This window comes from Ranitomeya imitator, chromosome 4 (assembly GCF_032444005.1).
Source record: "Ranitomeya imitator isolate aRanImi1 chromosome 4, aRanImi1.pri, whole genome shotgun sequence".
In the NCBI taxonomy this organism is placed as follows: Eukaryota; Metazoa; Chordata; class Amphibia; order Anura; family Dendrobatidae; genus Ranitomeya; species Ranitomeya imitator.
In genome coordinates, this window is record NC_091285.1 from 683,252,992 (window position 1) to 683,279,272 (window position 26,281).

The window sequence follows — 26,281 nt, forward strand, 5'->3', positions numbered from 1 at the left end:
GGGCTGTGGGTCGCCTGTGGGTGGGGCTGTGGAAGGGGCTTGAGGGGGTCTTAATGTGGTGCTCTGCTTAGGTATTCATACTTATGGGCTTGTGATAGGTCACTGATCCCTCACTGACCTGCCCCCTATTTTACATAATGCATAAAAAAATGCATAAAAAAAAATTACGTTCAGCAAAATGGCGGTGCCTGCACAGTATCATGTATCACATAATTCTTAGAAAATTGGTTAAAAAAAACGAAAAGATTAACTTCATCAAATGGCGCTGGCGGTTCCACATGCACAGTAGCATCTATCGCTTTCTGTGATGTAGCCACATTTTTTTTCTCCAGCAAATTGGCAGCGCATGCCCAGTAGCATCTATCAGTAGCATAATAGTCCAGCAAAATAGAGGCAGCACATGTGCAGTTACATCTATTGGACCATGATAGATGCTCTGCGCATGCGCCACCACCATTTTGATGAAGTAACTTTTTTTTCACCTGACAATATCATAAGCATTTGGCGATACATGCTGCAGTGCAGGCGCTGTCAGCGGAGCCATTTTGCGGAATATTGTATGCATTATGTAAAATACGGGGCAGGTTACTGAAGGATTAAAATTTAATGGCGCCAACCTGACCGTGTTGGTAGTTTAATGAGCAAATGCATGCTGACAGGTTTCCGTTAAGCAAAGATTGTTCATAGCGAATAACTAGTGTTGAGCATTCCGATACTGCAAATATCGGGTATCGGCCGATATTCGCGGTATTGGAATTCCGATACTTTCTCAATATCGGATACTGGAATCGGAAGTTCCCATAATTCAATGACCCAGTTTGATTTAATTCAGCCAATGAGGAATCCTAAGAAGTGTGGGCACATCCTATTATGTATGTTAGTCATGTAACTACTGGCATGGCTGTGATTGGCTGCTGAAATGATGTCAAGATGCACTATAAAAGTCGCCGCCGCCATTTTGGGTTCACTCTGCTGTGAATTCAGGTAGGGACACGACGCTGTGTTCTGACTGAGGGCCAGTTTGAGATAGCGATTTTCTTCATTGTGGTTTACCCAGGCTAATTTAGCAACCGCTGTGTGAGAACCTTGTTTTTGCCTTGCAGCGCCATTCACGGCTGTCTGCAAGGTCTCTGTGTGAGTGCAGCTCACTCTGTAGTCTGTTCTGCAGCCACAGCCGGTTGTAGACAGCTCAGTGTGCATCACTGCCTCATACTGTCCCATTGTCCTTTTTTCAATTAGTGCTGCCTGCTGCATATTTTCTCCAGATTTATCCTATTAGTGGGTTTTCTGTTATGACCTGGTGGTTAGGAGCACCCGGAATGACCTGATAATTAAACGTCATGCAGGAAGAGCTCTGGGATGTGGGAGCTCTGCTGACTGCAAGCCCTTATCCTATCACACACACTAGAAATAGCCGTGGAGCACTCCTGACCAGACCTAGGCGCCTCGTCACAGCCTAAGAACTATCTAGCCCTAGAGATAGAAAATAAAGCCTACCTTGCCTCAGAGAAATTCCCCAAAGGTAAAGGAAGCCCCCCACATATATTGACTGTGAGTAAAGATGAAAGTCACAAACGCAGAAATGAAACAGGTTTCAGCAAAGGGAGGCCAGACTTACTAAATAGACAGAGGATAGGAAAGGTAACTTTGCAATCAGCACAAAAACCTACAAAAGACCACGCAGAGTGTGCAAAAAAGACCTCCACACCGACTCACGGTGCGGAGGAGCCACTCTGCATCCCAGAGCTTCCAGCTAGCAAGACAAAATCATGAAAACCAGCTGGACAAGAAAACAGAGAACAAAATAAGACAATAAGGAACTTAGCTTCTGCAGGAGAAGGCAGGTCACCAGAGAGATCCAGGAGCGAACTGAACGAATGCAAAAACATTGACAGCTGGCCTGGAGTAACGATCTGAGAGGAGTTAAATAGAGCAGCCAACCAAAGGATAAACTACGTCACCTGTGTAGGAACCTCAGAAGCAGCAGCTTCACTCATAGCCACCAGAGGGAGCCCATAGACAGAACTCGCCGAAGTACCATTCACAACCACAGGAGGGAGTTCGACAACAGAATTCACAACAGTACCCTCCCCTTGAGGAGGGGTCTCCGAACCCTCACCAGAGCCCCCAGGCCGATCAGGATGAGCCAAATGAAAGGCACGAACCAGATCGGCAGCATGAACATCGGAGGCAAAAACCCAGGAATTATCTTCCTGACCATAACCCTTCCACTTGACCAGGTACTGGAGTTTCCGTCTTGAAACACGAGAATCCAAAATCTTCTCCACCACATACTCCAACTCCCCCTCGACCAACACCGGGGCAGGAGGATCAACGGAGGGAACCATAGGCGCCACGTAACTCCGCAACAACGACCTATGGAACACATTATGGATGGCAAAAGAAGCTGGAAGGTCCAAACGAAATGACACAGGATTAAGAACTTCAAAAATCTTGTATGGCCCAATGAAACGAGGCTTAAACTTAGGAGAGGAAACCTTTATAGGAACGTGACGAGATGACAACCAAACCAAATCCCCAACACGAAGTCGGGGACCAACACAACGCCGGCGGTTAGCGAAACGTTGAGTCTTCTCCTGGGACAATGTCAAATTGTCCACCACATGAGTCCAAATCTGCTGCAACCTGTCCACCACCGCATCCACACCAGGACAGTCCGAAGGCTCAACCTGCCCTGAAGAGAAACGAGGATGGAAACCAGAATTACAGAAAAAAGGAGAAACTAAAGTAGCTGAGCTGGCCCGATTATTAAGAGCGAACTCAGCCAAAGGCAAGAAGGACACCCAATCATCCTGATCAGCAGAAACAAAGCATCTCAGATATGTCTCCAAAGTCTGATTAGTTCGTTCGGTTTGGCCATTAGTCTGAGGATGGAAAGCCGAAGAAAAAGACAAATCAATGCCCATCTTAGCGCAAAAGGACCGCCAAAACCTCGAAACAAACTGGGAACCTCTGTCCGAGACGATGTTCTCTGGAATGCCATGCAAACGAACCACATGCTGGAAAACAATGGCACCAAATCAAAGGAGGAAGGCAATTTAGACAAGGGTACCAAATGGACCATCTTAGAGAAGCGATCACAAACCACCCAAATGACCGACATCTTTTGAGAAACAGGGAGATCAGAAATAAAATCAATGGAAATATGCGTCCAGGGCCTCTTCGGGATCGGCAAGGGCAAAAGCAACCCACTGGCACGAGAACAGCAGGGCTTAGCCCGAGCACAAGTCCCACAGGACTGCACAAAAGAACGCACATCCCTTGACAAAGAAGGCCACCAAAATGATCTAGCCACCAAATCTCTGGTACCAAAGATTCCAGGATGACCAGCCAACAATGAACAATGAATCTCAGAGATAACTCTACTAGTCCATCTATCAGGGACAAACAGTTTCTCCGTAGGACAACGGTCAGGTCTATCAGCCTGAAACTTTTGCAGCACATGCCGCAAATCAGGGGAATTGGCAGACAAAATTACCCCTTCTTTAAGAATACCCGCCGGCTCCGGAACACCCGGAGAGTCAGGCACAAAACTCCTTGACAGGGCGTCAGCCTTCACATTCTTAGATCCCGGAAGGTATGAAACCACAAAATCAAAACGGGAGAAAAAGTGCGACCATCGAGCCTGTCTAGGATTCAACCGTTTGGCAGACTCGAGATAAGTCAAATTCTTGTGATCCGTCAAGACCACCACGCGATGTTTAGCTCCTTCAAGCCAATGTCGCCACTCCTCGAATGCCCACTTCATGGCCAACAACTCCCGATTGCCCACATCATAACTGCGCTCAGCAGGCGAGAATTTTCTAGAAAAGAAGGCACAGGGATTCATCACCGAGCCATCAGAACTTCTTTGTGACAAAACAGCCCCTGCTCCAATTTCAGAAGCATCAACCTCAACCTGAAAAGGGAGCGAAACATGTGGCTGGCACAACACAGGGGCAGAAGCAAAATGACGCTTCAACTCCTGAAAAGCCTCTACAGCCGCAAAGGACCAATTGACCACATCAGCACCTTTCTTGGTCAAATCAGTCAACGGTTTAGCAATACTGGAAAAATTAGCGATGAAGCGACGATTAAAATTAGCAAAGCCCAGGAACTTCTGCAAGCTCTTCACAGATGTCGGCTGAGTCCAATCGTAAATGGCCTGAACTTTAACAGGGTCCATCTTGATAGTAGAAGGGGAAAAAATGAAACCCAAAAATAAAACCTTCTGAACTCCAAAGAGACACTTTGACCCCTTAACAAACAAGGAATTCGCACGAAGGACCTGGAACACCATTCTGACCTGCTTCACATGAGACTCCCAATCATCCGAAAAGACCAAAATGTCATCCAAATATACAATCATGAATCTATCCAGGTACTCTCGGAAGATGTCATGCATAAAGGACTGAAACACAGATGGAGCATTAGAAAGCCCGAATGGCATAATCAGGTACTCAAAATGGCCCTCGGGCGTATTAAATGCCGTTTTCCATTCATCACCCTGTTTAATTCGCACAAGATTATACGCACCACGAAGATCTATCTTGGTGAACCAACTAGCCCCCTTAATCCGAGCAAATAAATCAGACAGCAGCGGCAAAGGATACTGAAATTTGACTGTGATCTTATTAAGAAGGCGGTAATCAATACAAGGTCTCAAAGAGCTATCCTTCTTGGCCACAAAAAAGAACCCTGCTCCCAATGGTGACGACGACGGGCGAATATGACCTTTCTCCAAGGATTCCTTTATATAACTCCGCATAGCGGCGTGCTCTGGCACAGATAAATTAAACAGACGGCCCTTAGGAAACTTACTACCAGGAATCAAATTAATAGCACAGTCGCAATCCCTATGAGGAGGTAGGGCACCGGATTTGGGCTCATCAAATACATCCCGGTAATCTGATAAAAACTCAGGGACTTCAGAAGGAGTGGAAGGCGAAATTGACAGCAATGGAACATCACCATGTACCCCCTGACAACCCCAGCTGGACACAGACATAGATTTCCAATCCAACACTGGATTATGGACCTGTAGCCATGGCAACCCCAAAACGACCACATCATGCAGATTATGCAGCACCAAAAAGCGAATATCCTCCTGATGTGCAGGAGCCATGCACATGGTCAATTGAGTCCAGTACTGAGGCTTATTCTTGGCCAAAGGCGTAGCATCAATTCCTCTCAATGGAATAGGATACTGCAAGGGCTCCAAGAAAAAACCACAGCGCCTGGCAAACTCCAAGTCCATCAAATTCAGGGCAGCGCCTGAATCCACAAATGCCATTACAGAATAGGACGACAGAGAGCAAATCAGAGTAACGGACAAAAGAAATTTAGACTGTTTCGTACCAATGGTGGCAGACCTAGCGAACCGCTTAGTGAGCTTAGGACAATCGGAGATAGCATGAGTGGATTCACCACAGTAAAAACACAGCCCATTCCGACGTCTGTGTTCTTGCCGTTCAGCTCTGGTCAAAGTCCTATCACACTGCATAGGCTCAGGCCTATGCTCAGAGAATACCGCCAGATGGTGCACAGCTTTGCGCTCACGCATGCGCCGATCGATCTGAATGGCCAAAGACATAGACTCATTCAAACCAGCAGGCGTGGGAAATCCCACCATGACATCCTTAAGGGCTTCAGAAAGACCCTTTCTGAAAATTGCCGCCAGGGCACATTCATTCTACTGAGTAAGCACAGACCACTTTCTAAACTTCTGACAGTACACCTCCGCTTCATCCTGACCCTGACACAAAGCCAGCAAGATTTTCTCTGCCTGATCCACTGAATTTGGTTCATCATAAAGCAATCCAAGCGCCAGAAAAAACGCATCAACATCACGCAATGCAGGATCTCCTGGCGCAAGGGAAAATGCCCAGTCTTGAGGGTCACCAAGCAACTAAGAAATAATGATTTTTACCTGTTGAACTGGGTCACCAGAGGAGCGGGGTTTCAAAGCTAGAAACAGTTTACAATTATTTTTGAAATTCAAGAACCTAGATCTATCCCCAGAAAATAAGTCAGGAATAGGAATTCTAGGCTCTAACATAGGATTCTGAACCACAAAATCTTGAATGTTTTGTACCCTTGCAGTGAGATTATCCACACAAAAGGACAGACCTTGAATGTCCATATCTACACCTGTGTCCTTAACCACCCAAATGTCTAGGGGAAAAGAAAGACAAAACACAGTGCAAAGAAAAAAAAATGGTCTCAGAAGTTCTCTTATCCCTCTATTGAGATGCATTAATACTTTGGGCCAGCTGTACTGTTGTGACCTGGTGGTTAGGAGCACCCGGAATGACCTGATAGCTAAACCTCATACAGGACGAGTTCTGGGATGTGGGAGCACTGCTGACCGCAAGCCCTAATCCTATCACACACGCTAGAAATCGCCGTGGAGCGCTCATGACCAGACCTAGGCGCCTCGTTACAGCCTAAGAACTATCTAGCCCTAGAGAAAGAAAATAAAGCCTACCTTGCCTCAGAGAAATTCCCCAAAGGTAAAGGAAGCCCCCCCACATATATTGACTGTGAGTAAAGATGAAAGTCACAAACGCAGAAATGAAACAGGTTTCAGCAATGGGAGGCCAGACTTACTAAATAGACAGAGGATAGGAAAGGTAACTTTGCGATCAGCACAAAAACCTACAAAAGACCACGCAGAGTGTGCAAAAAAGACATCCGCACCGACTCACGGTGCGAAGGGGCCACACTGCATCCCAGAGCTTCCAGCTAGCAAGACAAAATCATGATAACCAGCTGGACAAGAAAACAGAGAACAAATAATGACTATCAGGAACTTAGCTTCTGCAGGAGAAGGCAGGTCACCAGAGAGATCCAGGAGCGAACTGAACCAATGCAAAAACATTGGCGGCTGGCAAGGAGTAACGATCTGAGAGGAGTTAAATAGAGCAGCCAACCAAAGGATAAACCACGTCACCTGTGTAAGGAACCTCAGAAGCAGCAGCTTCACTCATAGCCACCAGAGGGAGCCCATAGACAGAACTCGCCGAAGTACCATTCACAACCACAGGAGGGAGCTCGACAACAGAATTCACAACAGGTACCTCCTGCATAGTAACCGGGTTCCAGTACTGTCAGCTGGTCCACGGTAGTTCCATTGGCTCTTGTAACTTCAGCTACCCATCCGGGTTCCAGTACCGTCAGCTGGTTCTCGGCAGTGTCTTTGGCTCTTGAACCTTCTGCTCCCCATCCTGGTTCCAGTACCATCAGCTGGTTCCAGGCAGAGCCTTTGGCTTAGGTGCCTCCTTCTGGGTATCCGAGTTCCACCAACATCTGGTGGTCCTTGGTAGTGCTTTCTGGCACGGTTACCTCCTGCTTAGTAACCGGGTTCCAGTATCGTCAGCTGGTCCTCGGTAGTTCCATTGGCTCTTTTACCTTCGGCTACCCATCCGGGTTCCAGTACCATCAGCTGGATCTCGGCAATGTCTTTGGCTCTTGTACCTTGTGCTACCCATCCAGGTTCCGGTACCGTCAGCTGGTTATCGGCAGTGTCTTTTGCTCTTGTACCTTCTGCTCCCCATCCTGGTTCCAGTACCGTCAACTGGTTCCAGGCAGAGCCTTTGGCTTAGGTGCCTCCTTCTGGGTATCCGAGTTCCACCAACGTCTGGTGGTCCTTGGTAGTGCTTTCTGGCACGGGTTCCTCCTGCTTAGTAACCGGGTTCCAGTACCGTCAGCTGGTCCTTGGTAGTTCCATTGGCTCTTGTACCTTCTGCTACCCATCCGGGTTCCAGTTCCGTCAGCTGGTTCTCGGCAGTGTCTTTTGCTCTTGTACCTTCTGCTCCCCATCCTGGTTCCAGTACCATCAGCTGGTTCCAGGCAGAGCCTTTGGCTTAGGTGCCTCCTCCTGGTTATCAGAGTTCCATCAACCTCTGGTTGTCCTTGGTAGTGCTTTCTGGCACGGGTACCTCCTGCTTATTAACCGGGTTCCAGTACCGTCAGCTGGTCCTTGGTAGTTCCATTGGCTTTTGTACCTTCGGCTACCCATATGGGCTCCAGTACCATCAGCTGGTTATCGGCAGTGTCTTTGGCTCTTGTACCTTCTGCTACCCATCCGGGTTCCGCTACTGCCAGCTGGTTCTCGGCAGTGTCTTTTTCTCTTGTACCTTCTGCTCCCTATCCTGGTTCCAGTACCGTCAGCTGGCTCCAGGCAGAGCCTTTGGCTTAGGTGCCTCCTTCAGGGTATCCGAGTTCCACCAACGTCTGGTGATCCTTGGTAGTGCTTTCTGGCACGGGTACCTCCTGCTTAGTAACTGGGTTCCAGTACCGTCAGCTGGACCTCGGTAGTTCCATTGGCTCTTGTACCTTCGGGTAGCCATCCGGGTTCCAGTACCGTCAGCTAGTTATCGGCAGTTCCTCAGCCTTCTTGTACCTTCTGCTACATTTCCAAGTTCAAAACTCTAAAGATGACGACCCTGAAGACCACTCCGAAGAAGACGATGACCCCGGAGATGACGACCCCAGAGACGACGACCCTGGAGACGACGACCCTGAAGACCACCCCGAAGGAGACGACGACCCTGGAGATGACGACCTTTGAGAAGAGGACCTTGGAGATGACGACCCTGGAGACAATGACCCTGAAGACCAAGAAGCAGAAGAACAAGAAGCTGCAGAACAAAAAGCAGAAGAACATTAAGCATAAAACTAAAAATCAGAGCAAAAGATATTATCTAAATTATAAGCAGAAGAAGACTAAGCAATGTATGGGGGTGAGTCCGTTCCTCCTCGTGGTGCCCCTGGAAAAAACCTGCTGCTGCAGGCCAAACTGAACGCGGACAAATCCTGTTGTAAATCTTTTGTGACAGGCAGAATGGAAGATGTAATCTTCAAACTTTTATAGATAGCAACTACAGGAAGGCCTGTCACAAATAAGAATATGATGAAGAAGAAGAATATGAAGAAGATGAAGAAGTAGAATATGAAGAAGAATAATAGTTGAATGAAAAGAATATGAAGAATATAAAAAAAGAATAATAGGAAGAAGGTGAAGAAGAAGAAGATGAATAAGGTGAAGGAGAAGTTGATGAAAAATATGCTGCTGCTGAGGATGATGAAGAAGAAAGTGTAGGAGAAGTAAAAAAGAAGGTGAAGAGCATAGAAATAGTGAAACATAAATAACTGACAAAATATAAAAAATCTTAACATAGTCAATATGTTTGTAACTCAGAACGTCTTAAAAAAAAATTAATTCCTGCTATTCCATTTGATTGGGCTAAACCTCTATGCCTTTAATGTCTCCTCCACCTCCTCAATACATCCTACATTGTTGTTTTCCTTCATGTTGAATTAACCTACAAGGAAAGAAAGGGTTTATTTTAATTCCGATATTTTTGTCCCATTGACTTGCATTAGTATCGGGTATCGGTATCGGCGATATCCGATATTTTTTGGATATCGGCCCATCCAATCTGATGCCGATATTTCCGAATATCGGAAGGTATCGCTCAACACTATGAATAACAAATCATACATTTTTTTTAAAAGAAAACTGTTTATTTTAGGTCATGTTCTATTATAACTCTTATGTGAAATGTCAAATTATGACTGAGGTCAGCACGTCGCACTAAATTTAAGAGCGGGATTAAAACTGGTTGAATTCATGTGACATATGAGAGTCTTGTCACCTTCTCTTCACCTCCACTTCCTAGGACTTTCCCAGGAGTCAGACAGAAGTGTGGCACGGCCATATTGTCACCTGGACACACTTCTGAGGCACACTCTTGTCCCTTGTCAAGTCCTTGATCTTCTCAGTAGGACATCTACTGTAGACAGGTGGATGCATGGACTTCCTTCTGCTACCTGACAGAAAGCCACAGATTACTGACCACCTAAAAGTTCCCATGTACATTAGGTATTTTGGCCAAAACTACTATTTTCGGAGGAGCAGACGACCATCCAATATTTATGGAGGCCGTATGACTTTCCCCCATAAGAAAACATTACTTGAGAGAAGGAACAGTGACATTGGACTTCAGTGTTAAACCTTTTTTTTTCACGGGAGCAAGGCCACCCCCCGGGGAATCTCCTACTCTGCTCTCCCCATTGAGAACACATACATATTCGGTCGTGCCACATATGGGGGAGAAGGCTATGAGCCAAATGAGCTTTTCGCCAGCATTTATCTAAGATGTATGGGCTCCGTTTTTCTAATCTGGAGTATACAGAACCAAACTGGAACATGAGACATCAACTGTATGATCTGCGACAGATGAGGACGCATGGGATGAATTACATTGTGTGATCCCAGTCCCATAACTTTTCCATTTTAGAAGTCACACTCCGATAAAAGATAGTGAGAAATGTAAACTGGCAATTTATCACTATCTAAGGCTGGAACTGGTTTACTGTGAGTTCAGATAACATTTTTGTATTTCAACAATTCCCGCGAAACCTCAATTTTTAAGCTTTCTTGCAACTTGTTCCACAATAGAAAATTGTCATTTCCACACTGAAGATTTAAAAAAATAAATAAAATGGGAAACAAGAAAACCGTGTAAATGTATTGCATTATAATGTAATAATCTGCTCAATGACCAATCAGCAAAACTCTGCAGACAAATAAATACAGCAGAAGATTCATCCTAGAAATGTGAGTATTCCTGATCCGACCATCAGCTGACATCCTAGTGCTGACCGTTGTGTTTTCTCAGTTTTTCTGCCTATTTCCTTCAGTGATCAACATGTAAACTACAAGCTCCACATCATCAGCTCAAATTCCACATCTGTATCTGTAGAACTGTCTACATAGTGCAGGAGCTGTAAGGGAATGTTTCCACGGTCAGTAAACGCTGCGGGTTTGATGCTGCGCTCATCTGCAGCGTCCAGATGTTACAGCAGAGTGGGGGGGATTTCATGACATCCCACCTCCGCTATGCGTGCAGGGATCGCCTCCAGGTTCCCTGTGTAAACAAGCGGCGCGTCGTTCCAGACCAAAACATGTCTATTTATCTTGTGATCGCCGTTATTCACTGAAAGGAAAAAGACCGATTTCCCATTCATTTCTCTCTCCTCTGATATGATCTACCATACCAGAGGAGAGAGAAATGGGGTCCCCAGAGCATTATACGAGGCCCATTATATATGGAGCCATAGATGGGGCCCATCATATACTGTACGGAGCATTATATGGGGTCAATTCCCTATGGAACAATATATGCGGCTCATTCTGTATGGAACACTCTGTGGTACCCAGTATACTGTATGGAGCACTATATGGGGCCATTATACTGTATGGGGCAATATATGGGGCTCATTATTCTGTATAGAGGATTGTGTGGTGCCAATTATACTGTATGGGGCAATATATGGGGCTCATTATTCTGTATAGAGGATTATGTGGTGCCAATTATACTGTACTAGATTGTGGCCCGATTCGAACGCATCGGGTATTATAGAATATGCATGTCCCCGTAGTATATGGACAATGATGATTCCAGAATTCACGGCAGACTGTGCCCGTCGCTGATTGGTCGAGGCAACCTTTATGACATCATCGTCGCCATGGCAACCATTATGACATCTACGTCGATACTGTGCCCGTCGCTGAATCAGAAACGTGGGATTTCTATGTCCTTTATGACATCATCGTCGCTGTGCCCGTTGCTGATTGCTGATTGGTCAAGGCCTGGCGGCCTCGACCAATCAGGGACGCGGGATGTCTATGTCCTTTATGACATCATCGTCGCTGTGCCCGTCGCTGATTGGTCGAGGCCTGGCGGCCTCGACCAATCAGAGACGCGGGATTTCTACGTCGATAATGTGCCCGTCGCTGATTGGTCGAGGCCGCCAGAGACGCGGGATTTCTACGTCGATACTGTGCCCGTCGCTGATTGGTCGAGGCCTGGCGACCTCAACCAATCAGAGACGTGGGATTTCCAGGACAGACAGACAGACAGACGGAAAAACCCTTAGACAATTATATATATAAATACATGGGGCAATATATGGGGCTCATTATTCTGTATGGAGAATTATATGGGGCTCATTGTACTGTATGGAGCAATATGTGGGGCTCACTATTCTATTTGGAGCATTATATGGGGCTCATTATACTATATGGAGGACTATACTGTCCGGTTTCTGAGCTAATGTAGAATGTACAATAGATATCACTCATGTAATGTAAGAAGTAAGTGAAATCTTTGGCATTGTACTATTCCTATATTTCTCTGCCGTATCTGGCGCTGGGGTTACGGTTGTGGTGTTGGGGTTACGGTTGTGTTGTTGGGGTTACGGTTGTGGTGTTGGGGTTACGGTTGTGGTGTTGGGGTTACGGTTGTGTTGAGGTTACAGTTGGGGTTACGGTGGTGTTGACGTTACAGTTGGGGTTACGGTGGTGTTGGAGTTGTGGTTAGAGTTAGGGTTGGGATTAAGGTCAGGGGTAGGACTGTGTTAGGGTTGGAGTTAGATTCGATTGGTTTCCACTGTTTAGCTACATCAGGTGGTCTCCAAATGTGACATGGCGCCCACCATTGATTTCAGCCAATTTTGCATTCAAAAGTAAAGCGGTGCTCCCTCCCTTCTGAGCCCTGCTATCCACCCAAACAGTGGCTTTCCCCCACATACGGGGTACCAGCGTACTCAGGACAAATTGCACAACAAATTTTGTGGTCTATTTTCTCCTGATAACCTTCTGAAAATAAAGTTTGGGTCTAAATTACATTTTTTTGGAGAAAAAAAAGGTAAAATGTTCATTTTTTTTCCTTCCACATTGCATTAGTTCTCGTGAAGCACCTGAAGGGTTAATTATCTTCTTGAATGTGGTTTTGCACACATAGAGGGGTGCAGTTTTTAGAATGGTGTCACTTTTGGGTATTTTCTGTTATATTGACCCCCAAACTCACGTCAAATGTGAGGTGGTCCCAAAAAAATGGTTTTGTATATTTTGTTGGAGAAATGAGAAATCGCTGGTCAACTTTTAACCCTTATAACTTCCTAACAAAAAAAAAATTATGTTTCCAAAATTTGAAGAAAAAAAAAAAATCTCACAACCGCTTAAAAAAGACACTTTGATTGGATATGCTCAACTGTCATTATTATTTAATGAGTATATATTGATAATACAGTCTCTTTTGATTATCTTATGACCTGATGTATAGTATCAAAACATCTGTATTTTTGACATGAGAGCTTATACTTGTTACAACATGTTTTTTCCTTATGTTTATTGAAAACTTAAATAAAGAATTAAAAAAAAAAAAAAAAAAAGACACTTTGATTGGATTGTAGTCGGTGCTGCTGCTTCAGGAACTGTTCTTATAATTAAAGAATTGTGACAAACACACAGGATCCAGTAGATCGTAGGTTTTTTTTCACTATTGGCTATTTCGGCACAATATCGTGGTTCTGTACACAATAGTGTGAGAAATCACTCAAGTGGCAGAAATAGCGAGCATTGGTGGTTCAGTGGTAGAATTCTCGCCTGCCACGCGGGAGGCCCGGGTTCGATTCCCGGCCAATGCAGCAGTATTTTTTTCAATATTTTTTTTCGTTTTTAAAATGATAAAAATTGCCATAATGTAATAGACAAGGCGCTAATTACTTTACTAAGCTGTCACTATTCGTTTGTCTCCATTTACTATGGCTGTTATATTCCCAGACCTGTGACATTATTAAAGAGCTTCCGATTGTCAATGGTGAAGAAGCAATGATGGAGTAGAAGAAGAATATTATAATGAAATAATAGGGGAGAACAAATTTTATACTTATGTAAAGAATACACATTCTCATAAAATTATTGTATTCAACTGGTCTTACCTAGGGATGAGCGAGACTGAACTGTAAAGTTTGGGGTCCTTACAGGACATCTAGTGTCTGGTACCGAACGCCGAACACAGACTTTTAACAGAATGTCCGGTTTACTGTTCGGTTCAGATGCCTAATAAAGTTTGTTGAAAGGCTACAGTGTAGCCAATCAACAAGCTTTTAGGCTGTGGCCATTTCCGGAGCCATCACAGTCATGCTAAGTATTGGTATTAATGTGACTGACTGGCGTACAGTGTCACCCGGCCTGTATAAATGCCAGAACACGAGTGCCGCCACCATTGTGCTCTGACTAGCGTAGGGACAGGATGCAGCTCGAGTGAGGGACAGTGTTAAGTAGCGCACTCTGCAAAAAAGCCACTGTGTTTGCTCTGCACGTGTCTCAGTCTGAGAACTGTGCCAAAAGCCGGCAGCTGACAGGTCACTGGTCCGTCTCTGAGCTGCTCCCTATTTTACATAAGGCATAGAATATTGTTATCACGATAGGACTGGCGAGTAAACTGGGACCAGGGGCACCTTTCCTGGCCCTAGCACTAGGGGGCGCCCTAACTCGCCCTGTTCCCCCAGATACCTCAGATGGCGAGGATGTTGGGGCCTCCGCCCTTGCCCTGTCTCCTAACTGCAGCCCTGTATCTGTCCTCCTCCTCCATCCAGGGAAGAGAGGCTCTACTGAGTACCGCAGCACACCAACCTGACAGACAGGGGAACAAATGACAAGGATAAAAGAAAATGCCACTCACACAAATTATACTCTCACAAATAACAGGTTTTCACCAGGGTGTGAATGATGGGGGAAGAAAATAAGGCAGGTAATGATGAGGAATTTCCAAGCGTACCAACCAAGCAAAAGTCGCACAAAAAAACTCCTCCAGCTCTCCTTATCTACACCAGCTCCTCTCACTCCAGGTCTATGTAGCAAGAGCTAACTCAGACAAGGACCTGGCCAGAAGGCCTAACTTTCATAGGAGAGAGGAGTAGCTAACTCAGCACAGCTGATTGCAGGGATTTCCACATGGCCGATTAACCCCTGTCCTGCTAAAAGAAAACAAACACATTTAATACACCGGAGAAGTGCTTCTTCTCAGCGGCGAAGCAGGAGCCATCAGACGCTGCGGTCTTCTGGCACTGCTCTGTCACAGTAACTCCGTGACAATTGTGGGGTTCTAAAAAATAAATTTACATTCAGCAAAATAGCAATGGCGGCGCCTGCACAGTATCATGTATCACATAATTCATATAATATTGTCTGGGCAAAAGAAAAAAAGATTAACTTCATCAAAATGGCACCGTCAGCTGCACATACGCAGAAGCATCTATCATTTTCTGATGAATGGCAGCGCATGCCCAGTAGCATCTATCAGTAGCATAATAGTTTAGCAAAATAGAGGAGGCACATGTGCAGTTACATCTATTGAAACGTGATAGATGCTACTGCGCAGGCGCCACCACCATTTTGATGAAGTAACTTTTTTTACCCAACAATATTATATGCATTTGGCGATACATGTGTGACATTCTCATGCGGTGTATGGCTGAGGGTTGTACTCCTGACAGGGTGTGATGTATCTTACGGTGGCCAAGCTTTCTGTCAGGAGAAGAGTCTTTCCTTCTGAAATTACACCACACACAGGAAACTCTACAATACAATGCTTGCGCAGTAACTGCCTCTAGGCAGAAGATGATGATGGTGGTAGTAGTTGGTGCTTTTGAGCCTCAGTCATGAAGCAGCCATAAGAATTAAAAGCAGAAGTCTTTTTACTGAAGATAATGGGGAAAATTATTATTTACAAACAGCAGGAAACTGAGGTACAGGATTACACTCACGGTACCTGCAGAATGGCAGATCTTAGTAACCTCTGGTTTTATTAAGTCTGAATATTTCTTCTTCAGCACTGTGCTCTGTTTCTGCCCTGAGGTAATTCTTCCTCATAAAGGTGCAATGGTAGTCATGAAGACTATTAACTTCCCTTATTGTGTCAGTCCCCTTTTTAAGCAAAGCAGGCAGGGAGAAGGTAGGTAATTCCTTCACCTCCAAAATGGCGTCCTCTTCTCAAGATGTCCGACCACCAACCGTCGCTTCAAATTAAAACTATGTGACAGGACTTGGCTCCTCCCCCTTCTATGTGACTGTAGCGCTGCAATCATTGGCTGAATACCCTGAGGCGTTTTTTCCAGAACTTTCTACATATTAAAATAGAGCTGGGTCACGTGATCAAGCCTGTGTGAGAAGATTAATCCTTTTTGTGCTGCCTGTCAGCAGGTCTCACAATGTATTTAAAAGGCACAGTCCACAGCATTTATATGAAAACACACACCACACAATATATCCGGTATCCCATAGAAACGGCCACTTTGTGGGATACCACACATGCTACAGTGGAGGCGCTGTCGCCGGCGCCATTTTGCGGAATATTGTATGCATTATGCAACATACGAGACAGGTCACCGAAGGATCAAAATATAACGGCGCCAACCTGACAGTGTCTGTAGTTTAATGAGCAAATTCCTGCTGACAGGTTCCCTTTAAGCCAAGTGGATTTTTCATAGTGAATAACAAATCACAAATATTTTTTTAAGAAAGCTGTTTATTTTAGGTCATGTTCTATTATAACTCTTATGTGAAATGTCAAATTATGACTGAGGTCAGCACGTCCCACTAAATTTAAGAGAGGAATTAAAACTGGTTGAATTCATGTGACATATCGAGAGTATTGTCATCTTCTCTTCACCTTCACATTCTAGGACTTTCAACCTCCCTGTACACAGGAGTCAGACAGAAGTGTGGCACGGCCATATTGTCACCTGGACACACTTCTGAGGCACACTCTTCTCCAGTGTCATGTCCTTGATCTTCTGGGCTCTACTGTAGACAGGTGGACGCATGGACAACCTGCTGCTACCTGACGGAAAGCCACCGATTACTGACCACCTAAAGGTTCCCATGTACATTAGGTATTTTGTCCAAAATTACTATTTTCATCAGGGTCAGATGACCTTCTGATACATGTGTGGCCTCATGACTTTTCTCCGAAAGATTAAGTCAATTGAGGGAAGGATCAGTTGTGTTGGATTACAATTTACAATCCTTTTCTTTTCATGGTAGTAAGGCCACCACCCTTCATCATGTCACTTTTCCATTGAGAATACATGCATAGTCCGACATGCCAAGAGTATGAGGGACCCGGAGGAGATACAGTAGTGTTAAAAAGTTTTAGGCAGGCGTGAAAAAAAAGGAATGTTGGTCGTTTATTTTTATTAATCATAAACATGCAAAGTGAATTAACAAAAGACAAATCTACTTCACATCAATACTTGGTGATCGGTGATCGCACTTTGCCTTCATCACTTTTCGATACTTGTACACTGTTTTTGAAGAAACTCTAAGGGTATGTGTCCACGTTCAGGATTGCATCAGGATTTGGTCAGGATTTTATGCAGGTAAAATTCTGACCAAATGTGCACCTGAGGTCGCTGGCAGGTCACCTGCGCTGTCCTTGCGTTGTTTCTGCAATGTAAGGACATGCTGTGTTCTTAAAAGTCGTGCCGCATGTCCGTTTTTGCGTGTATGCCGCATGCGTCTTTTAATGCATAGTGGAGATGGGATTTCATGAAATCCCCTCCACTATGCTGTAACATCTGGATGCTGCGTTTTTGACGCAGAATCTGTCAATAGAATCAACCATCCTAAGCCGTCTATATGGCATGTAGGTCCTAGAAAGTGGAATAAAATTATACACGAAGTCTGCAATCTGTTGTCTTATTCTAGAGAAATCCAAGTTTTTCTTAAATGTAAAGTAAATGAGCTGTTAAAGGGAACCTTTCACCTGAATTTGGCGGGACCGGTGTTCGGTCATATGGGCGGAGTTTTCGGGTGTTTGATTCACCCTTTCCTTACCTGCTGGTTGCATGCTGGCCACAATATTGGATTGAAGTTCATTCTATGTCCTCCGTAGTACATGCCTGCACAAGGCAAGATTGGGAAAAAATTCCAAGTGCGGTGAAATTGCAAAAAAAATACAATTCAACAATAGTTTTTTGGTTTTTTTATTTACCATGTTCAGTATCTGGTAAAAATTACCTGGGAATATGATTCCACAGGTCAGTGCGAGTTTGCAGATACCAAATATGTATTGTTTATTATATGTAAGTGGTGAAAAACAATTCTGAAATTTGTATGGCAAAAATGTTTTGCTTTTGTCACCATTTTCCGAGGCTTATAACGTTCTCATATTTCATGATCTGGGGTTGGGGGAGGACATATTTTTTGCGCCACGAGCTGATATTTTTATTGATCCCATTTTGGGGTAGACACGATCTTTTGATCACCCATTATTGTATTTTATTGCAATGTTGCAACAACCAAAAGAATGTAATTCTGGCGTTTTAATTTTTTTCTTGTTGCGCCGTTTACCGATCGGGTTAATTTACTTTATATTTTGATAAATCGGACATTTATGAATGCAGCGATACCAAAGGTTTTTTTTATTGTTTTATTTTTAATGGGGGCAAAAAGGGTGCGATTTGAAATTTATTTTTTTTTTTTAACTTTTTTATTTCATTTTTCACTTAATTTAACCCCTTTCTGACATTGGACATACTATCCCGTCGAGGTGGGGTGGGCCCCCATGACCACGGACGGGATAGTACGTCCAGCGCGATCGGCGGCGCTCACGGGGGGAGCGCGGCCGATCGCGGCCGGGTGTCAGCTACCTATCGCAGCTGACATCCGGCACTATGTGCCAGGAGCGGTCACGGACCGCCCCCGGCACATTAACCCCTGGCACACCGCGATCAAAGATGATCGCGATGTGCCGGCGGTGCAGGGAAGCATCGCGCAGGGAGGGGGCTCCCTGCGGGCTTCCCTGAGCCCCCCGCAGCAACGCGATGTGATCGCGTTGCTGCGAGGGTCTTACCTCCCTCCCTCCCTGCTCCAGGCCCGGATCCAAGATGGCCGCGGATCCGGGTCCTGCAGGGAGGGAGGTGGCTTCACAGAGCCTGCTCAGAGCAGGCACTGTGAAGCAGCCTGCACTCCTATCAGATCGGTGATCTGACAGAGTGCTGTGCAAACTGTCAGATCATCGATCTGTGATGTCCCCCCCTGGGACAAAGTAAAAAAGTTAAAAAAAAAGTTTCCAAATGTGTAAAAAAAAATAAAAAAAAATATTCCTAAATAATGAAAAAAAAAAATATTATTCCCATAAATACATTTCTTTATCTAAATAAATACAAAAAAACAATAAAAGTACATATATTTAGTATCGCCACGTCTGTAACGGCCCGACCTATAAAACTGGCCCACTAGTTAACCCCTTCAGTAAACACCGTAAGAAAAAAAAAAACGAGGCAAAAAGCGACGCTTTATTATCATACCGCCAAACAAAAAGTGGAATAACACGCGATCAAAAGGACAGATATAAATAACCATGGTACCGCTGAAAGCATCATCTTATCCCGCAAAAAACGAGCTGCCATACAGCATCATCAGCAAAAAAATAAAAAAGTTATAGTTCTGAGAATAAAGCGATGCCAAAATAATTATTTTTTCTATAAAATAGTTTTTATCGTATAAAAGCGCCAAAACATAAAAAAAAGATATAAATGAGGTGTCGCTGTAATCGTACTGACCCGAAGAATAAAACTGCTTTATCAATTTTACCAAACGCGGAACGGTATAAACGCCTCCCCCAAAAGAAATTCATGAATAGCTGGTTTTTGGTCATTCTGTCTCACAAAAATCGGAATAAAAAGCGATCAAAAAATGTCATGTGCCCGAAAATATTACCATTAAAAACGTCAACTCGTCCCGCAAAAAACAAGACCTCACATGACTCTGTGGACCAAAATATAGAAAAATTATAGCTCTCAAAATGTGGTAACGCAAAAAATATTTTTTGCAATAAAAAGCGTCTTTCAGTGTGTGACGGCTGCCAATCATAAAAATCCGCTAAAAAACCCGCTATAAAAGTAAATCAAACCCCCCTTCATCACCCCCTTAGTTAGGGAAAAATTAAAAAACTTTATTTATTTCCATTTTCCCATTAGGGCTAGGGTTAGGGCTAGGGTTAGGGCTAGGGTTAGGGCTAGGGTTAGGGTTAGGGCTAGGGTTAGGGTTAGGGCTAGGGTTAGGGCTAGGGTTAGGGCTAGGGTTAGGGCTAGGGCTAGGGTTAGGGCTAGGGTTAGGGTTAGGGTTAGGGTTAGGGTTAGGGCTAGGGTTAGGGCTAGGGTTAGGGCTAGGGTTAGGGCTAGGGCTACAGTTTGGGTTGGGGCTAGGGTTTAGATTACATTTACAGTTGGGAATAGGGTTGGGATTAGGGTTAGGGGTGTGTCAGGGTTAGAGGTGTGGTTAGGGTTCCCGTTGGAATTAGGGTTAGGGGGGTGTTTGGATTAGGGTTTCAGTTATAATTGGTGGGTTTCCACTGTTTAGGCACATCAGGGGCTCTCCAAAAGCGACATGGCGTCCGATCTCAATTCCAGCCAATTCTGCGTTGAAAAAGTAAAACAGTGCTTCTTCCCTTCCGAGCTCGCCCGTGTGCCCAAACAGGGGTTTACCCCAACATATGGGGTATCAGCGTACTCAGGACAAATAGGACAACAACAGTTGGGGTCCAATTTCTCCTGTTACCCTTGGGAAAATACAAAACTGGGGGCTGAAAAATCTTTTTTTTCCCACAAAAATTATTTTTTATTTTTACGGCTCTGCGTTATAAACTGTAGTGAAACACTTGGGGGTTCAAAGTTCTCACAACACATCTAGATAAGTTCCCTGGGGGGGTCTAGTTTCCAATATGGGGTCACTTGTGGGGGGTTTCTACTGTTTAGGTACATTAGGGGCTCAGCAAACGCAATGTGACACCTGCAGACCATTCCATCTAAGTCTGCATTCAAATGGCGCTCCTACCCTTCCGAGCCCTCCCATGCGCCCAAACAGTGGTTTCCCCCCACATATGGGGTATCAGCGCACTCAGGACAAATTGGACAACAAATCTTGCGGTCCAATTTCTCCTGTTACCCTCGGGAAAATACAAAACTGGGGGCTAAAAAATAATTTTTGTGGGAAAAAATTTTTGTTTTATTTTTACGGCTCTCCATTATAAACTTCTGTGAAGCCCTTGGTGGGTCAAAGCGCTCACCACACATCTAGATAAGTTCCTTAGGGGGTCTACTTTCCAAAATGGTGTCACTTGTGAGGGGTTTCTACTATTTAGGTACATTAGGGGCTCTGCAAACGCAACATGGCGTCTCATCTCAATTCCTGTCAATTTTGCATTGAAAAGTCAAACGGCGCTCCTTCCTTTCCGAGCTTTCCCATCCGCCCAAACAGTGGTTTACCCCCACATATGGGGTATCAGCGTACTCAGGACAAATTGAACAACTTTTGGTGTCCCATTTCTTCTCTTACCCTTGGAAAAATAAAAAATTGGGGGCGAAAAGATAATTTTTGTGAAAAAATATGATTTTTTATTTTTACGGTTCTGCATCATAAACTTCTGTGAAGCACTGGGTGGGTCAAAGTGCTCACCACACCTCTAGATAAGTTCCTTAGGGGGTCTACTTTCCAAAATGGTGTCACTTGTGGGGGGTTTCAATGTTTAGGCACATCAGTGGCTCTCCAAACGCAACATGGCGTCCCATCTCAATTCCTGTCAATTTTGCATTCAAAAGTCAATCTGCGCTCCTTCCCTTCCGAGCTCTCCCATCCGCCCAAACAGTGGTTTACCCCCACATATGGGGTATCAGCGTACTCAGGACAAATTGTACAACAACTTTTGGGGTCCAATTTCTTCTCTTACCCTTGGAAAAATAAAAAATTGGGGGCGAAAAGATAATTTTTGTGAAAAAATATGATTTTTTATTTTTACGGTTCTACATTATAAACTTCTGTGAAGCACTTGGTGGGTCAAAGAGCTCACCACACCTCTAGATAAGTTCCTTAGGGGGTCTACTTTCCAAAATGGTGTCACTTGTGGGGGGTTTCAATGTTTAGGCACATCAGGGGCTCTCCAAACGCAACATGGCGTCCCATCTCAATTCCAGTCAATTTTGCATTGAAAAGTGAAATGGCGCTCCTTCGCTTCCGAGCTGTGCCATGCGCCCAAACAGTGGTTTACCCCCACATGTGGGGTATTGGCGTACTCAGGACAAATTGTACAACAATGTTTGGGGTCCATTTTCTCCTGTTACCCTTGGTAAAATAAAACAAATTGGAGCTGAATTAAATTTTTTGTGAAAAAAAGTTAAATGTTCATTTTTATTTAAACATTCCAAAAATTCCTGTGAAGCACCAGAAGGGTTAATAAACTTCTTGAATGTGGTTTTGAGCACCTTGAGGGGTGTAGTTTTTAGAATGGTGTCACACTTGGGTATTTTCTATCATATAGACCCCTCAAAATGACTTCAAATGAGATGTGGTCCCTAAAAAAAAATGGTGTTGTAGAAATGAGAAATTGCTGGTCAACTTTTCACCCTTATAACTCCCTAACAAAAAAAAATTTTGGTTCCAAAATTGTGCTGATGTAAAGTAGACATGTGGGAAATGTTACTTATTAAGTATTTTGTGTGACATATCTCTGTGATTTAATTGCATAATAATTCAAAGTTGGAAAATTGCGAAATTTTCATAATTTTCGCCAAATTTCCGTTTTTTTCACAAATAAACGCAGGTACTATCAAAGAATTTTTACCATTGTCATGAAGTACAATATGTCACGAGAAAACAGTGTCAGATTCACTGGGATCCGTTGAAGTGTTCCAGAGTTATAAGCTCATAAAGGGACAGTGGTCAGAATTGTAAAAATTGGCCCGGTCATTAACGTGCAAACCACCCTTGGGGGTAAAGGGGTTAATAGTCCCCATAAGAGACTTGATGCAGCAATCAACTGTTAGCCAGTGCTATACATATCAGGGCTTCAGCACTGCGATGTGTAGCAAAAATCACGATTACCTATAAACTTTGGCAATCAGCCGGTGTTCGCAGGAGATTCACAACAACAGGCACTGGGGTCTACTGCAGACCCCCAACTATCATGAAAACCTATCGCCGACCTGCGATCACGTGACAGGGGCGTCAATTCTTGGGACTTGTGACGCACTTCCGGCCAACGCGTGTTAAATGCCGCTGTCAGTGATTGACATTTAACTTGTTAACAGCCGCAGGTGGAGCTCCGATCCACCTGCAGTTGCTAGAGGAACTTGATGGCTGATTAAATCAACAATGAAGTGCCTGGAAAGATGTGGTCTCTGCATTGACATGGCCGATGACGTAAGTAAACATAATCGGTTGTGAAAGGGTTAAGGCAGGATCTACCACTGCTCTTAGCTGTTCCTGCAGACCCTCATTGTTGTGCCGTTCTCCAGCCCTACTGCGAACAAACTACCTTCTGTAACAGCCAAGTATTTTGCACAGTCCAGAGCGCCTGCTGCCATTTTTCTGTACGCCGGTTCCTATTTTTTCAGGCCTATTTGTGTTGCTTGTCCACGTTTCCATATAGAAGATTTGTTTTTTTTTCCATAAGACCAGCAACAATACACAAAGTTGTGCCGTCCCTCTTTCTCCAGCCCTTAGTGTGGTACCAAACTTTACTGGGAGGAGACAGAAAACTGAGAGATCAACAAGTCATACAAGGTCCACGTCATCAGCTCACACTCCACATCTGTATCCACAGAGATGTCTACACAGTGCAAGAGGTCTGCTGTATCTAAGCTCTGTATGTGTGATACCGTCCTGACTTCAGATCTTCTGTACAAATACAGTATATTGTGAAACAATGATGGCTGAGAAACTGTATTAGCTAAAATATCAGTGATACTGTCTTGGAGAACTATAAAGTCTAAAGAAGAGTTTTAATGCATTACTCACTAATATAATGCTGCCCCCTATAAACAAGAATATAACTACTATAATACTGCTCCTATGTACAAGAATATAATTACTATAATACTGCCCCTATGTACAAGAATATAACTACTATAATACTGCATCTATGTACAAGAATATAACTACTATAATACTGCTCCTATGTACAAGAATATAACTACTATAATACTGCCCCCTATGTACAAGAATATAACTACTATAATACTGCTCCTATGTACAAGAATATAACTACTATAATACTGCCACCTATGTACAAGAATATAGCTACTATAATACTGCCCCTATGTACAAGAATATAACTACTATAATATTGCTCCTATGTACAAGAATATAACTACTATAATACTGCCCCTATGTACAAGAATATAACTACTATAATACTGCTCCTATGTACAAGAATATAACTACTATAATACTGCCCCCTATGTACAAGAATATAGCTACTATAATACTGCCCCTATGTACAAGAATATAACTACTATAATACTGCACATATGTACAAGAATGTATCTACTATAATACTGCCCCTATGTACAAGAATATAACTACTATAATACTGCTTCTATGTACAAGAATATAACTACTATAATACTGCCCATATGTACAAGAATATAAATACTATAATACTGCCCCTATATACGAGAATATAATTATTATAATACTGCCCCTATGTACAAGAATATAACTACTATAATACTGCACATATGTACAAGAATGTATCTACTATAATACTGCCCCTATGTACAAGAATATAACTACTATAATACTGCCCATATGTACAAGAATATAAATACTATAATACTGCCCCTATGTACGAGAATATAATTACTATAATACTGCCCCTATGTACAAGAATATAACTACTATAATACTGCTCCTATGAATAAAAATATAACTACTATAATACTGCTGCTATGAATAAGAATATAACTACTGTAATACTGCTCCTATATACGAGAATATAACTGCTATAATACTGCCCCCTATGTACAAGAATATAACTACTATAATACTGCCCCTATGCACAGGAATATAACTACTGTAATACTGCTCCTATATACGAGAATATAACTACTATAATACTGCTCCCTATATACGAGAATATAACTACTATAATACTGCCCCCTATGTACAAGAATATAACTACTATAATACTGCTCCTATGTACAAGACTATAACTACTATAATACTGCTCCTATATTCGAGAATATAACTACTATAATACTGCCCCCTATGTACAAGAATATAACTACTATAATACTGCCCCCTGTGTACAAGAATATAACTACTATAATACTGCTCCTATGTACAAGAATATAACTACTATAATACTGCTCCTATATACGAGAATATAACTACTATAATACTGCCCCCTATGTACAAAAATATAACTACTATAATACTGCTCCTATGTACAAGAATATAACTACTATAATACTGCTCCTATATACGAGAATATAACTACTATGATACTGCCCCCTATGTACAAGAATATAACTACTATAATACTGCCCCCTATGTGCAAGAATATAACTACTATAATACTGCCCCTATGTACAAGAATATAACTACTATAATACTGCCCCCTATGTACAAGAATATAACTACTATAATACTGCTCCCTATGTACAAGAATATGACTACTATAATACTGCCCCTTATGTACAAGAATATAACTACTATAATACTGCCCCTATGTATAAGAATATAACTAGATAAGTAGGTCAGGATTGGTGCACTCTCTTTTATAAAGAATGGTGCTCGAAGGAAAAAAATGTAGCAATATAAGGGGAAAGTAACCTCCGGCACTCAACAAGTCCACACTTTTATGTTCTCAATGAAGATAAATTTATTCATAAATTTATTCATAAACAGCCAGCAAAAATTGATGACAGACAATTTCTCACCTTTGAGCCACGGGACACACGCCGGCTTCCTTCTTATTATGGTCCTTCCACACTAGCCGTTATTGGCATGTGATTTTTTTCATAATTTCATACAGACTTCCTTGAAAAAGGCGATACGCCGAAACGTTGGAATTTTTGTCTGTCATCAATTTTTGCTGGCTGTTTATGAATAAATTTATCTTCATTGAGAACATAAAAGTGTGGACTTTTTGAGTGCCGGAGGTTACTTTCCCCTTATAAGAATATAACTACTATAATACTGCCCCCTATGTACAAGAATATAACTACTATAATACTGCCCCTATGTACAAGAATATAACTACTGTAATACTGCTCCTATATACGAGAATATAACTACTATAATACTGCTCCTATATACGAGAATATAACTACTATAATACTGCTCCCTATATACGAGAATATAACTACTATAATACTGCCCCCTATGTACAAGAATATAACTACTATAATACTGCTCCTATGTACAAGAATATAACTACTATAATACTGCTCCTATATACGAGAATATAACTACTATAATACTGCCCCCTATGTACAAGAATATAACTACTATAATACTGCTCCTATGTACAAGAATATAACTACTATAATACTGCTCCTATATACGAGAATATAACTACTATAATACTGCCCCCTATGTACAAGAATATAACTACTATAATACTGCCCCCTATGTGCAAGA

The 26,281-nt window shown here is 43.1% G+C and overlaps 1 non-coding gene across 1 annotated transcript; it reads left to right on the forward strand.

Moving 5' to 3' along the window:
* Positions 1 to 13,426: 13,426 nt before the first annotated feature.
* TRNAG-GCC (transfer RNA glycine (anticodon GCC)) lies at positions 13,427 to 13,497 on the forward strand. The gene has a single exon. It is a non-coding gene; the product is annotated as a tRNA-Gly (tRNA).
* The last annotated feature ends 12,784 nt before the right edge of the window (positions 13,498 to 26,281 follow it).